Genomic DNA, 16,006 nt, shown 5'->3' with positions numbered 1-16,006 from the left:
TTTGGCTTTTTAGTTCTTTGTGACATCAAGCAGAAGTTCTTAATGAATAGTAAATTTGGGAGGAGAGATAAGAGTGGGGTGTTTATCCGTGCAACTTTAAGTTATAATCTGCTCACAATCACAATGCTTATTAGAAATACTTTGCTTAAATCATGTCACATATACCACATCCCTCTATTCTAGGGGTATAAATTAGGACTTTAACTTTCTTTAAAGCTCTGTTAGCAATTATTTTTCTATGAGAGTACCTTTATTTATTTATTTATTTATTTATTTTCGATATAGAGTCTCACTCTGTTGCCCAGCTAGAGTGCCATAGTGTCAGCCTACCTCACTTCAGCCTCATACTCCTAGGTTGAAATGATCCTCCTGCCTCAACCTCCCAAGTAACCAGACTGCAGGCTCTACCACTACTCTGGGCTCACTTTTCCGTTTTTAGTAAAGATGGGTTCTTACTTTGCTCAGGCTGGTCTCAAACTCCTGAGCTCAAGGAATCCTCCAGCCTTGCCCTCCTAGAGTACTAGAATGAATAGGTGTGAGCCACCACACCTGGCCGAGATTCCCTTTAAATGTATTTTAAATCCCTTATTAATTAGAACAATAAATACATAAAACTAAAAAGTACAAATAATATCTTTATAAAAGACTTCTTTGAAAATTTTTGCAGAGAAGGAAAAAAAAAGACATCTGGCCTCCTTTCCTATTGATAATCTGAAGTGTAACAGAAGTATATATACAGTGAAGAGGAGATATTTTAAGGATCATTTATTTTATTTGTTCCAATTAATCTGGTAAATAGACATATGATACATATAAGTAAATGTCTTTCTAGTCTATCTGAAATAAAAAGGATTTTCCAGAATAAATAATGCTTATGTCATATCTCAGGTGCCTGGCTGAATGGAAGAAGCTGAAAAAGAGCATAAAAAGTGCATGCAAAACAAAACAAAACAAAACAAAAGTGCATGCAGTGGCCAACTGGACTATCCTAAACTCATAGAAAGACTCCTGTTAATTTGTGGGAAGTAAGATCCGAGGTACCTGAAGTCAAAGGAAAGTCACACTAGGTCTAGAAGGCCTGTATCTCAGCCTTCTCTCTTTAACAAATAATTCCAAGACAGATTAAGAAATTTGCCCAGGGTGGGCACCTGTGGCTGAAAGGAGTAGCACTCCAGCCCCATATGCCAGAGGTGGTGGGTTCAAATCCAGCCCAGGCCAAAAACAGCAAAAAAAAAAAAAAAAAAAGAAAGAAAGAAAGGAAAAGAAACGTACCCATAAGTCACATAATTACTGGGGTATGGCCATTTGACTTCATGTATCTTTCACACCATCTAAGCAAGGAATATTTCGGACCCTCCAAACATCCTCTCTGGTTTCAGCGCCACTTATGAGATCTACTTCCTTTATGTTTCCCATTAAGGCAGGCTTTGGTGTTAATTTTCAGACTACTTCATCTATTTCAAAACAGGTTTTCTCCAGCTTTCATGGGTAGATTTTGATTCAGCAGGTCTGCTTTGTGAGGGTTTGTCTGAGATTTTGCAGGTCTCACAAGCTCCCAGGTGATGTCGAAGATACTTTTTCTGTGGAGCACTTTTTGAATTTCAAGGAATTAGGAATTTGGGGGGTTATCAAAACTTGTCTTTAAAATATCTGTGAAAATCACTATGAAATTAATATCAGGCATAAATGCCAAATGAATTCAATTATACTTTCCCAGGCCAGCCAAAAATATGCTTTAGAAATATTTCTAAGAGCTTACAATATGCCAGGCATTGTTTTATAAAGAGAAAAGATAAGATTTTTACCGTCATTTCTATTATTATAGTAAAACGAAGTGCTAGATTTTTTTTTCTTACTTAGACAGTGCTTTTGATGAGCTGAAGCAGAGCTTCTTCCTAATGTACTCTGGGCACAGTGTATACACTGAAAGACCTTTTTCAATAATAGACTCCTTTACCTCGTTAGCATATTGTTCAAGGTCCTAGAACTTAGAGATATTTTTGAAGATTACTTTCAATGAAATGTTGCTCTAAAATAAAATATTTCACCCCTTAAATAACTGGAAAACATGTTTATTTTTTTGTCCCAGGGGAAAACTAACCTATCTTGTACAGTTCTTGAACTTGTTAAATGGGCATGGAGTGCTTTGTATGACCCCTGTGCTGGGATCACTGATTTGCTTTCACAGCTGCCCCATGTGGCCTTATGTGACACAACCCAGGGCAAACTGATCTGCCAAGTAACTAGCACTGCCAAGTGCCAACTAGAAAGAGCAAGCTAAATTATTCTGTACTAACTTCCCTCGTGGTAAGGGCAACAACCTCGGAATTTATTAAGCCAATGAGACGCTCACTTTATAATTAACCTGGACTCTACATCAACTGTGTAATTGCACTCTTGACAGCAAGAGGGTAGGTTTTGTTGAGCCTTGAACCATTCATACATCTCTGGGATGTGCAGCTTTGTAGCTATCAGTTGGTGGCTAGGAGAGTGAAAAAATAGCAGTCGTGCTATTGCAAAAGTGATTGCCCCAGTCTCTTCTTTCAGTTAATGAAGTGTTGAAAGTTCAAGACCTAAGTTATTGGGTGATCTAATGAGAATCAAAAGAATAATACTTGCTGGAAGGAAGCTTTTAAGGTTTAAAGCTTACTGACCATCGTGTTGTGACAGGACCCTACTTTGTATGCATTCACTCGTTCACTATAGTTTATTTGTGCATATCCTAGATAAGACAATTAGAACAATCCCTCCAAGAAATTTGGATTAATTCCTATGGTTCCACTATTCACTTCTCTAGAAAAACAAAGAAGTGTAGACACCTACGCTGTCTGAAAATCTCCTGGGGTATCTAAACCCTGAATATTGGGAAATTAGTAAGAGGCCTTAGGCAAATGGACTCCTTTTAGTAGTAGTTTCAGGTGGCTCAAAATGTGCTCTTCAGCCTCCCTTTAATACCATATGTTCTATCAGACTCAGCAAGGAACATATCTGGACTAAGTTTTTCTGAATTAACTCACACAGCCCTAATACGTATTACGTTGCTCAATATGGGAATAGAACTAAGACACTTGCGATGCTTTCAAGGAATATTAGCATTGACTATTACAGTTATAATGGAAACGAGTCAAAATTTACAACTAAGGCCCACAATATTAGAAGATGTGTCTTAATTTGACCACCCTTAAACAAAACTTTTATTCTGTAAAAGTGATGGATAAAAGTGCTCCAGTAACAACCTTTGATGTTTACCTAATATCATCACATGCCATGTACTTTATTGAGAACTTTATACGTTATCAACTCATTTAATCTTCATGATATCCCTGTAAAGTAGGTATAATTTTTGTACTCACTTTACAGGTATGGTAATAAGGATACAGAGAGATGTTAAGAAATTTATGGATATTCAGGGATAGATAGAAGGCACAAAAGGGATTCAAATCCAGGTTTACCTAACTCTAGAGCCCTTGTTTTAACCTTTAGCACATTTTGTGGTCCTTCTAAACCAAGCTTCCTTGAAATGACAAATAGAAGTGTCAACAATGCCAAAGCCACACTGTAAGGTTGTAAACCTAAAATAAATGCTTTCATCAAATAGGCATCAATTGTTTTTCTAATCTTGTAAATATTATTTTCACATCTTGAAAAGATGTTTTAATAGCAGAATGGAACTTTAATGCAGATTTAACATAATTTCCTATAGATAGTCTGCAGCAGAAGTGAAGAGAGAATTCAAATTACTTCAAAAGGTATATTCCATTTAGTAGACTGTGCTGTACTCCATGCTCTATCCTATGTACAGAGCAATTATCCGAAATCCGAATCTACTTTTGTAACAATAGCAATGGGATTTTGAAAGGACAACCCTCGTTCCCATTCTGTTCATAATCCAGCAGATCACCTTCTCCTCATGCTAACGTGACTTTACAGAGTGGAATCATGATACAGATGCAATTTTTAAGTCTTTGTATTTCATGTATGTTATGATTTGTCTTTCTTTCTGCATAGTTTTAACGTTTGAAAAGTATTACATGTACTTAATGTTGATGTGCGTTATGTAAACACTTCATCCTTGTTGAGCATTTTTTCCTTCCTCTCTTTCCCCTTCTTTTTGTGACTCTACACATTCTGAAGTGATCATTTCCTTGCCTTCTTTCTTCCTCCCTCCTTTCTTCTCCTTAACTCCTCTCTCTTTGTTCTTGCTCTTTCCTTAGAATAAATCGCAAAAAGTGATCAAAGGACAAGAATATTTTTGCGACTCTTGAAACCGCTTGCCAAATTATTTACCAAAAATATTGCATCAATTTATTTTGAAATCAGCAATGGGAGTAACATTGTTTTTCATCCTTGCCGGAATCTTTCGTTATACTTTTAACCTTAATGTCATTGTAGAATGCATCCTTATTAAGGAAAATTCTCCTCTTTGGGGGAGGATTCTTTTGAAAATTGTTCATCTTTTAGATTGTTAGAGAAATAAATCTTCTGATAATTCAAGCACACTCAATTGCCTGTACTTCTCTTTTTAGAGACAGACTACTGAAATCAGTCCATTCTCCATTGTATCTGCCTAAGAGATGTGAGATGCGTTGTCACATTGCCAGTCATCCCCTACTTGCTCGTCTACTCAAGACATTACACTACTGCCTCACTTGAGGAATAGACCTTCCTCTGGGCTAGCTTACATTTTTTTATTTCAAATTTTTTATTTAATTTTTTTAACCACAGGCTTACTCTGCATTTAGAGGTTCCCATTTTCTTTCTTTCACTGTTACACAATCAATACCACAAAGTAACTGCTCCCGTTTAGACTGTAGTAGAGAACTCTTGTGGTTCTAATTATAAGAAGAGCACCAAAGTCCAACGAGCCCGGGATTCTTATTTGCAGAACGATTCCATAACTAGTACTGAGTCACTGTCACACATCCTCCCTTGGGTGAAGTTCTAATGGAGAAGGGTGATGGACAAAGGTTGAGGACAGCTGAAAAACCTACATTACATATGTTCGATACTGTTTTGTGTTTTAAAACAGTATCAAAACGTATGCAAAGGTTATGAGGAGTGATGTTTTTTACACTGGGAAACTTTTTATTTTGAAAAAGTTTAAACCTACAAAGAAATTATAAGAATAATATGTACTTGTAGATTCTTCATCTGCATGAATGAATTGTCAACATTTTGCCACATTTGCTTTGTTTTTCTTTCTTTTTTTCCTGAGACACACGTTCAAAGGCTTTTCATTATATTACATTTCATCCCCCACCCTGAACCAGTTGAGAGTAAGTTGCAGGCATCTACCACTCTACTTGTCCCCCAACACTACAGCATGTATCTCCTAATTATAAGACATAGCTATTTCCAAAAGCATATTCTATTAGGTCATTTAGGTTATTAAGTATGAAATGTCCAATTTCCTTAAGTACTAAGTTCGATAGCTGATCTCTGACGTTTCACTTGGACACTTCTCTTTTTTATTGTGAAGGTACATCCTCATTCTTTGAAATGCATGTTTTGGCTTGTGATTATATTTCAAAATTTTTTTAGAGACATTTTTGTGAAACCATGGAAAAGTCAAAGATTTGTGTTATTTTCGAATGTGAGTTCTGTCATGGAGCCAATACAGCACAGGCAGCTAGAAATATTAATAAAGTATTTGGGAAGGATGTGGCCGATGAATGCACAGCACCTTGATGGCTTGGTGACCTTGATCTTGAAAATGAGCCACGTGGGTGACCTGAGAGCAAGGGGGATAATGATGAGCTTCAGCTGTAGTGAAGCAAATTCATCTCAACCCAAGTTGCAAGGTTTGACATTACTATTCCAACAACATTGAAACATCTGAAACAGATTGGCAAGGTAAGGAAGTTGGATTGATGAGTTCCACATTAATTACGTGAGCATCAGACAAGAAATAGTCTCAAAGCTTGCCCTTCTTTGCTGTCATAGCATAAAGGTGAATCATTTCTATACCGTATTGTTATGTATGATGAAAAATGAATTATTTTTGACAATTGCAAGCATTCAGCACAATGGTTGGATAAATATAAATCCAAAATTGAATATTCATCAAAAATAGCTAATGGTGTCTGGTGGTCCAGCACTGGTATTATCTACTACAGCTCCATGAAACCTGGTCTATTGACTACAGTGGATGTCTACTATAACCAATTGGATGACATGATGAGTGACTGTGATTAAGCAGCTGAGATTGGTCAATGGAGACAGGCCAATCCTCTTGTGAGATAATGCTTGATCACATGTCACACAAACACTGCTGCTCAAACTACAGAATCTGGACTTGGAAACTCTATGTCATCTGCTGGATCCACCAGACCTTGCACCAACTGTCCACCACTTCCTCAGGCTTTGGACTACTGCTTGCAAGGAAAGGTAGTCAGCAAGCCGTGGAAAATGCCTTTCACAATTTCATTGAAAGTTGCTCTTTAAACTTCTTCACTGCTGGCATCAACAAGCTACCATTACAATGTCAAAACTGTGATAATTTAGGTGCATACTTTGATTAATTGTATGGCTTTTTGTTTGAGATATAATAAACTAAAATTGTCATTCAAATTTGAATATTTCATATTTAATGACCTATATAATATAATATACACATATGTTATATATATTTATACACGTGTCTGTGTTTATGTATGTATATATAGATACATATATATTTTATTAGTGATTTTCAACCAGTGTGACACAGCACACTGCTGTGCTGGGAGAGGATCTTAGGTGTGCCACAAACAAATTTCAAAGATAATTAAATTATTTTCAAAAGAAGTTCAAAGCACAGTAAGTACCTTCCTTTTTTTACTCAGATTTTTTGATCAACATTATTTAGGTGTGACACAGAAGATTTACTATAGGTTCCAGTGTGCCATGAGATAAAAAAGGTTGAAAAACACTGCCTTATAGACCTGTGTAGGTGTATATATATATCTCCACACCACCTTTGCCATTCTTTTGATGTTTATGATTAATACAATGCTATTTTCAATATATAACTTATGCCCAAATTTCCTAATTCTTTTATAATCTAGGATTCTATCAAGGATCATTAATTTTCTTTTGTCCTTTAATCTAGAACAGTTTCTTAGCCTTTTTTGGTCTTCTGTGACAGTTTTGGCCCTTCTAGTTCCTGTTTTTCTTTTTGGAATATGGAATGTGTCTTTCCGACGGGCGTATTTATGTACTTTTGGCATCATTGAGCCATATGCCATCTTGTTATGTCTCTTTCCCCTCAGCTCTCTGTGCTATCTCCTCATTTCTCTAGAAAGCCTCTTATTCTTGTTCATCAGTTTTTGGACATTTTTGTTTCATAGTTATTTTTTTCCTTTTTCTTTTCTTTCTCAAATTCTCCTCTTCCTTGTGGGCTTTTCTCTGCCTCCTTGAGATAATGCTGTTTTAAATATTTAATTGGCTTGGTGTTATGTGTTTCCTTTCTGACTCACTAGCCCTTCCCCTTAAGATGATATGCTTCCTGCAAAGATAATCCTTTTTTTAACAAGTATTTTACAAAGTCTAACTTAAGTTGACCCGTAAGAGTTCTACTCGCTCTCCTTCATCTCCCCAGATCGTATTCCTTTAGGCAGGTCTTAACTTACATTCTCATTTTCCAAGTTGCCCTAAACCAGAACATTACTTTCACCAAAACTATGTTCATTTAGATAGAATGTATTGTGCTATCTTTGACTCTGTCGTGAAAAACTGCATTCTGTCATATTCCTGGTTCACCATTCATAAGATTCTGTCTATTTCAGTTGACATGAATCTTGGATTTGAGGTTTAAAAGAGGAAGAAAGAGCTTAACTTATCTAAGCAAAAATATATGTTGAAAAATGACTCATGAAATGAAGTTCCAATTATTTGGGGATAATACTGTCAAATACAGTCTCATTGGAGAGAATGTTAGAGCTGGAGGGCCCTTAGAGATAATTACTTTATTTCCCTTAGCTTGCAGATGTGGAAAGCCCAGAGCACTTAGGGCCACAACTGGTAGGTGGTGGACCAAATGCAAGGAACCATGTATCCTAAAACAAAATTATTTCTTTTAATTTCATTGTATTTTACTTTAATATTTTCTCGAAGTAATGTTCAGAAATGTAAGAGAAATCATTACAAAACACTTGGATATGTGTGACAATGAAGAATTAAGAGGACTAGTTAAACCTTATTAGCTATATCCTCTGATTGCTTTAAGAAGGTAGTCTTGCTTCAATGACTGTCCCTACAACAGACCTCATGCACATTCAATTATTGCTTTGTACCTGGCACTGTCCTAGGTATTTCACATGCATTGATTTATTTAATTCACAATAACCCTAAAAGATGATGCATTATCATTCCCCTTTACAAATGTGAAATGTGAGTTTGAGTAAGTTTTCTAAGGTCTTTTAGAGATAGTGAGGGCTTTAAACACCAATGCTATTCCTTTCTCCATCCCCACAGAAAGGGAAACTGAAGGATAGATAGTTTGAGTAATTTCCTTATTGTTACCAAATCACTAAAATGCCAAAAAATATCCAAAGTTATTTGAATATCTTTGCTTCAAGTTGGGAATTTTATGATATCATAAAGGTGCCATAATCTCCATTCTAAGAGAATTGCCACTTCTGGTGAGCCTTTCCCAGAAATTTTATTCACAATTACATTGGTTAGCCACATTGTTTCTTGGCTGTTCCTAGTTTTTATCACCTGTGCTGTGGAATTTTCTCTGTGCAGAACTAAGTCACTTGTATGTGCTACAGACCAGATATTTATAACTATTATAACTACTCATTTCAAAAATGGAAAGCAATACCAGATTAAACTCTGCATACCTCCTTTGTGCTGAATTTAGTCATTACATTCATTAGCATACTAATAACTTCTATGTGGCTATTGCTATAAAGAATTTTTTAAAAGGTTATTTAGATTAGAAATAATTTATATATGGTCCATAACTAAGTGAATAATAGAAAATTGAATTTTTGGCCAGGATTATGACGTATGAACTAAAGTATCAATTAGGATTGACCTTACAATGGGATAAATTTTCATTTGATGATCAATTGAAAGTCTAGAATTTCAGTCAACTCTAGAAGGCACCACTGTAGTATGATGTACTTGATGAGTAATGCAGGTTACTATAGTGACCTTCTATTAAATTTAAGGCAAGTAGGAATACTACTTAAAAAGTTACAAGAGGGTGGCGCCTGTGGTTCAGTGAGTAGGGCACCAGCCCTGTATGACGAACCCGGCACTGGCCAAACTGCAACAACAACAACAACAACAAAAAAGAAAGAAAGAAAGAAAAAAAGTTACAAGAATTGGGCTGAGTTTCATAAGGTTATGCTTCTGTTTGCTTCCTTCCCAGGTATGTATGGCTAACAAGAATAACACCTCTAGGTGAGAAGAGGCATAGAGGCCCTTCTGAGACTGGCCAGGTCCTGAGAACCTAAGGCTTACTTGAGCTAAGTTTGGACACTAATACATAATTCTTCCTGACAATCTAGATACTCAGAATGGTCACTAACATCTTGGGATGACTACTTGTACAAAAAACCATTGACATCTCCAATAAAATTTCCTCTGCTCTTCTGGGAAGCAGCCTATAATACGGCAGGTAGTTACAGTGAGGCCAGAGTGCGTTATCTCAATAACATTTTCTGCTTGAAAAATGAAGTGTGAGAGTCCAAGTGTGAGAGGAAGAGTGGGTGCCTGAGCAAGTCAGTATCCTGGGGAAAAGACTTGGACAGAACAAGAGATAATAGGAAAGAGAAACTCTAAACATAATCTTCCTTTTTGTTCTTTTAGACACTAATAAAATCCCAGAATTATACTCCATGTCCTTTAAAGCACAAATTGTGTAGGGAATCTTGTGTATTAATCTAAACATGTTAGGTGCTGCCAAGTTTTTGCTGAGAATTTTTATTATTGACGAGCATCAAAATGTGAGTTTAGGCCAAGTGCGGTGGCTCATGCCTATAATCCTAGCACTCTGGGAGGCCAAGATGGGTGGATTGTTTGAGCTCAGGAGTTCAAGACCAGCCTAAGCAAATGCAAGACCTCATCTCTACTAAAAATAGAAAAACTAACCAGGCATTGTGGTGGGTGCCTGTAGTCCCAGCTACTCAAGAGGCTGAGGCAAGAGGATTGTTTAAGCCCAAGAGTTGAAGGTTGCTGTGAGCTATGATGACCCCATAGTACCCATGGTACTCTACCCAGGGCAGCAGAATGAGACTCTGTCACCAAAAAAAAAAAAAGATGTGAGTTAATTTTCTGTAGCTGAGACCTGGGATATCCCTAACACAAGAAGTAAGTGGTTCACTAAATTCAAATAAGCAATTTCAAGTTCTGTCAGGAACTGTTTCTCAAGGGAAAGGTGATTAAAGAGATATCCAGTAAGATCCTGTGTGAGGACAAATTATGCTTATGGCTAAAATTTCTTCTATTTAAAGGGTGGTATGTGTTGCATTATCAGTGGGGTCCTTGAACCACAGGGAAAGGTGTTCCTGTAATAAAATGTCTGTACTTTAGTTTTAGAAAGGAAAATAAACATTGAGATAGAAAAGGAAACTCTGCTGAATGAGCAGCAGTTTTATTTAAAATAGCATTAAAAAGTTTTTATTTTTGAATGAAATTGAAAAAGTTTCGTTTCCCTAGTGTCCGACTGGGGTTTGAACAGCATATGTGCTCTGTGGTACCCCTCTCTCTCTCTCTCTCTTCCCCCCCAGTCATCAATCCATCCATATAGGATGCTTGTTACCCTGGGAACTCTATTCTTGGACTAATATGAGAGATCATCTTCTTCTGGTCGCCACCCTCAGAGGTCACAGCGGGCTTTAGATTTAAAGAACTTGGGACTGGCACTCAATATTCGGGTGCTCCAGTTTTCCAACTGCACATAATTTAAGTCAAATTTCTAGGATTCCCTGGGGAACCTGAAGTATGGATTTAGTGAAAAAGAAATGTGTTCTAATTCCAATGAAGTGATCTGCAAAGGCATTTTGGAACACATTCTGTTTTTAATCCAAGTGTTTATAAAACTCTGTGCGTTCATGAAAGACATATAATATGTTGTTCTCCATCAAGCAGGAACATTTTTAGGGACAGTAGATGCTGTGTCCATTTACGGCCCATAGAAGGTAGATTATTCAAACGTACAAAGCTTGCTCTCTCCTCTTTTGGCTCACTTTTAAGGAATAATCTTTCAATCCTGGCATTTGACTTAATACCTTGTCTGGATCAAGTGAGACAATTTTCAATATTTATGGCTTTTCTAAAAGCAAATATTCTAACTATTTATACTTTATTGAAAAGAAATCATTGCTTTTATTTTTTTTTTTTTACATTCCCAGAGAAAGTTCCTGTTAGCCATGCAGATTTTCTCTTATACTTCTTGGCCTGTTACTGCTGCCCAGCCTCACAGGAGCTGGCACCCTGATGGTGACGTAACATAGGATTTATTCTCTGGTGCTGGTGACTTCAGTCAATATCCTGTGTACCTCAACTTCTGTAGTTTTTTGCAAATTCATATCCTTGTCCCTTCCTCTCTCTTATCCATTAGCTAGTCAGAGCGCGTTCTGTTGTTATTCTATTGGCCCGCAGATAACGAGAAGGAGGTAGAGTTGGCTTCTTTCTTGGCATCAGGCAGCATCAGGAAGTCCCCACTCAGGGTTGATCACCTTTACTTTGTTTGGCATCTAAAGTGGGAACAAGGATTAAGAAACACAGATTACAGGGTGTCCCAAAAGTTTCCCATAAAGTTGCCATACATAGGGAAAGTGGGAAATTGTAGTTAAATGCACTTTTATTTACAAAATGTTTTTTTTTTTATTTATTTACAAAATGTTTATTACAAATATTCTCTACATATCGGCCACCTCTGGGAGGCCAAGGCGGGAGGATCACTTGAGGTCAGGTCAGGAGTTCAAGACCAGCTTGAGCAAGAGTGAGACTCCATTTCCACCAAAAATAGAAAAAATTAGCCAGGTGTCTGATATGTGCCTTTAGGTCCAGGTACTCAGAGGCCGAGGCAAGAAGATTGCTTTAGCCCAGGAGCTGAAGGTTGCAGTGAGCTGTGATGATGCCACTGCACTCTAGCCAGGGCAACAGAGTAAAACTCCATCTCAAAACCAAAACAAAACACAACAAAACAAACTGTAACCACAGATTTGGTCACAGCAATTGGGACTGATTTGGTGGGCTCAGGGCAAATCAGTCTAGTCATCTAGTTCAGTGGTTCTCAACCTGTAGGTCAACCCCTTTGTAATAGTGAAAATACATCGCGGCCTTAGAAAGGTTGAGAACCGCTGATCTAGTTGCTAATGCTTCTGATTCACGGATGTTAGGAATAGAAAATTTTTTTGTGTGTTTGGGACTTGGATTATGAGGCAAAACTAGAAGAAACAAAAGGAAGGGAAAGATAAAAGTAGAAGCTTGGATGTAAGAGATTGGCAAAAACACAAGCAGGGCTATTTATGAAGACAGATGACAGGGAAGATAAATGAGGTCAGTATAATCTAATTTTAGGACATTTTCATCACCCCTAAAAGAAACTTGATACCTAATAGCAGTCAGTCCCCATTCCTCACACTTCTCTCTCCACTGCCTAAGCTGGTACTTGGCAACTGCTTGTTGATCCTCTGCCTCTATAGACTTGACCATTATGGACATTTCCTGTAGAGGGAATCATGCAATAGTTGGTCTTTTGTTACTGGATCCTGTCACTTAGCATGTTTTCAAGGTTCCTCAAAGTTGTAGCACGTACTAGAATTTCATTCATTTTTTTATTAACAAATAATATTCAATTATATTGATATATATCGTATATCACTTATCCATTTATTAGCTGATGGACATTCGGGTTGTTTGTACTTTTAAGCTAATATAAATGATGGTATTATAAACATTTGCATAAACATTTTTCTGTGGACATGTTTTCACTTCTTGTGGGTATATACCTAGGAATGGAATTGCTAGGTCATACAATTGCCCTACATTTAACATTGAATAAGGAACTGCCAAGTTATTTTCCAAAGTAGTCACTCTAACTTCCCTTTGTTCTGGCTAATGTTTGTTATTGTCTGACTTCTTGAAGTTTGTCATCCTGATGAATATAATGGGGTATCTTATTGTAGTTTGGCTTTGTGTTTTTCTAATGACTAACAATAATGTGCTTCTTTTCATGTCCTTATTAACTCATTTTAAAAATTAGGTTTTTATAAATTATTGATTTACAAAAGTTTTAAAGTACATTCTAATCTTACAAAAGTTTTATTAATGTTTCAGGTTAAATTATTGAGTTGCAAAAGTTTTAAAATATATTCTAATTTAAAAAAACTTTTGTTGTTGTCTCAAGTCAATTTGAGTATACACATAATTAGGTTACAGTGTTTGCATTTGTAAGGTAAGATCCCTCTAATAATGTGTCTCGCCTCCGAGAGATGTGCCTTACACCCTAACATTGTGCCCATTAACTGGGAGCACACTCATGCCCCTCCCTCCTCTCCTCTCCCTGCTCCCTTTCCCCCCTGACCCCCCCCACCTTGAATTGCTTTAAGTTTTTCTCTTAGGTGGGTGTATATTAGATCGTCTACTGGCTTCATATTAGTATTGAGTACGTTGGATTCTTGCTTCTCCATTCTCATGATGCTTTACTAAGAAGAATGCCATCTCCATCCAGGTTAATACAAAAGATGTAAAGTCTCCATCATTTTTAGTGGCTGAATAGTATTCCATGGTATACTTATACCACAGCTTGTTTATCCATCCATGGTATACTTATACCACAGCTTGTTTATCCATTCCTGTGTTAGTGGGAATTTAGGCTGTTTCCACATTTTGGCAATTGTAAATTGAGCTGCAATAAATAGTCTAGTGCAAATTTCCTTATGATAAAATGATTTTTTTTTTCTTCTGGGCAGATGTCTAGTAATGGGGATTGCAGGATCAAATGGGAGACATAATTTGAATTCTTTGAGGAGTGGCTCATGCCTGTAATCCTAGCACTCTGCTAGGCTGAGGCTGGTAGGTTGTTCGAGCTCAGGAGTTTGAGACCAGCCTGAGCAAGTGTGAGAACTTGTCTCTTAAAAAAAAAATAGCCAGGCATTGTGACAATGCCTGTCCTCCCAGATACTCAGTGGACAGAGGCAAGAGAATTGCTTGAGTCTAGGAATTTGAGGTTGCTGTGAGTTATGATGCCATGGATGCTACAGAATTATACCAAGGGTGAAAAAGTGAGGCTGTCTCAAAAAAAAAAAAAAAAAGGAAAAAGAAAAATTCTTAAAGAAAATTAAATGTGCTATTTCAGGCTGGGTGTGGTTTTTCATGCCTGTAATCTTAGAACTTTGGGAGGCTGAAGTGGGTGGATTGCTTGAGGTCAAGAGTTTGAAGCCAGCCTGAACAAGAGCAAAATTTCTGTCTACAAAAAATAGAAAAGTAAGCCTGGCATTGTGGTAGGCACCAGTAGGCTCAGGTACCTTAGAGGCTGAGGCAGGAGGATCTCTTGAGCCCAGGAGTTTGGGGTTGACGTGAGCTATGATGACACCATTGAACGCTAGCCTGGGTAACAGAACGAGACCCTGTTTCAAAAAAAAAAAAAAAAAGTGCTATTACTTTCTTATCACGCATGTGTGATAAGAAAGCGAAATAGCCTTATTGTTGATGTGGGAAAGTTTGAGTGATCTGAATGGAAGATCAAACCAGCTATAACATTCCCTTAAGCCAAAGCCTATTCCAGAGTAAGGCCCTAACTCTTTTCAATTCTATGAAGCTGCAGATGAAAGGTTGGAAACTAGAGGAATTTGACCCAGGTCGTTTAAGGAAAGCAGCTGTCTTTATAACATGTAAGTGCAAGGTGAAACAGCAAGTGCTAATGGAGAAGCTGCAGCAAGTTATCTAGAAGACAGAGGTCAGGAGTGTCCAATCTTTTGGCTTCTCTGGGCCACAGTGGAAGAAGCAGCATTGTCTTGGGCCACTCATTAAATGCATAAACACTAATGAAAGCCGATGAGCAAAATACAAATTCTGTGCATAATTTTAGTGATGTCTGCCACTACAGACAAGTAGAAATGTCCTCACATAATAATCCTAATATTGCAATGGCCAATTCAGAGAATCTTCGTTTTTTTTTTTTTTTAGACAAAGTCTCACTTTGTCGTCCTTGGTACAGTGCTGTGGCGTCATAGCTCACAGCAACCTCAAACTCTTGGGCTCAAGCAGTCCAAGATGTTATAGTCCTGGCTCAGTGCCTGTGGCTCAAGTGGCTAAGGCACCAGCCACATACACCTGAGCTGGCAGGTTCGAATCCAGCTCGAGCCCACCAAGCAACAACAATTTTTTGGCTGCAACCAAAAAATAGCCAGGTGTTGTGGTGGGCGCTTGTAGTCCCAGCTACTTGGGAAGCAAAGGCAAGAGAATCGCTTGAGCCCAGCAGTTGGAGGTTGCTGTGAGCTGTGATGCCACAGCTCTTTATCCAGGGTGACTCCTTGAGGCTCTGTCTTAAAAAAAAAAAAAAAAAAAAAAAAAGGATGTTGCAGTCCTGAATACGAAGGCTGGCTGGAAACAACATTTTTTTATTTTCTGCAACCTCTGTTTTTTCTCTTCAGGCCATTGATTGTTTAGATAAGGCCCGCTTATCATGTGGAGGGTGATCTGCTTCACTCCAAGTCTGTGATTTAAATATCAATCATATGTAGAAATTACCTTCATAGCAAGATCTAGCTTGATGTTATCCTAGGAATATAACACATAAAATTAATTACCACAACTATCTTTTCAATTTCTTGGTAGTAACATTCGAAGAACAAGTTCATTGGTTTGATAAAGTCCAATTGGTAACTTTTTTTTTTTTATCACTTGTGCTTTTCTTTTGGTATCTAAGAAATCCTGGCCTAAGCCAAGATCATGAAGATGAACCATTATGTTTACTTCTAATAGTTTTCGTTTTTAATTTAGGTCCATAATTCATTTGGAGTTAATTTTCGTGTATGGCAGGCAGTATGGGTCCAAATTCATT

Source organism: Nycticebus coucang, chromosome 1, assembly GCF_027406575.1.
Source record: "Nycticebus coucang isolate mNycCou1 chromosome 1, mNycCou1.pri, whole genome shotgun sequence".
Classification (NCBI taxonomy): domain Eukaryota; kingdom Metazoa; phylum Chordata; class Mammalia; order Primates; family Lorisidae; genus Nycticebus; species Nycticebus coucang.
The sequence above is the reverse complement of the archived record's forward strand: the minus strand, read 5'-3'. Positions refer to the sequence as shown.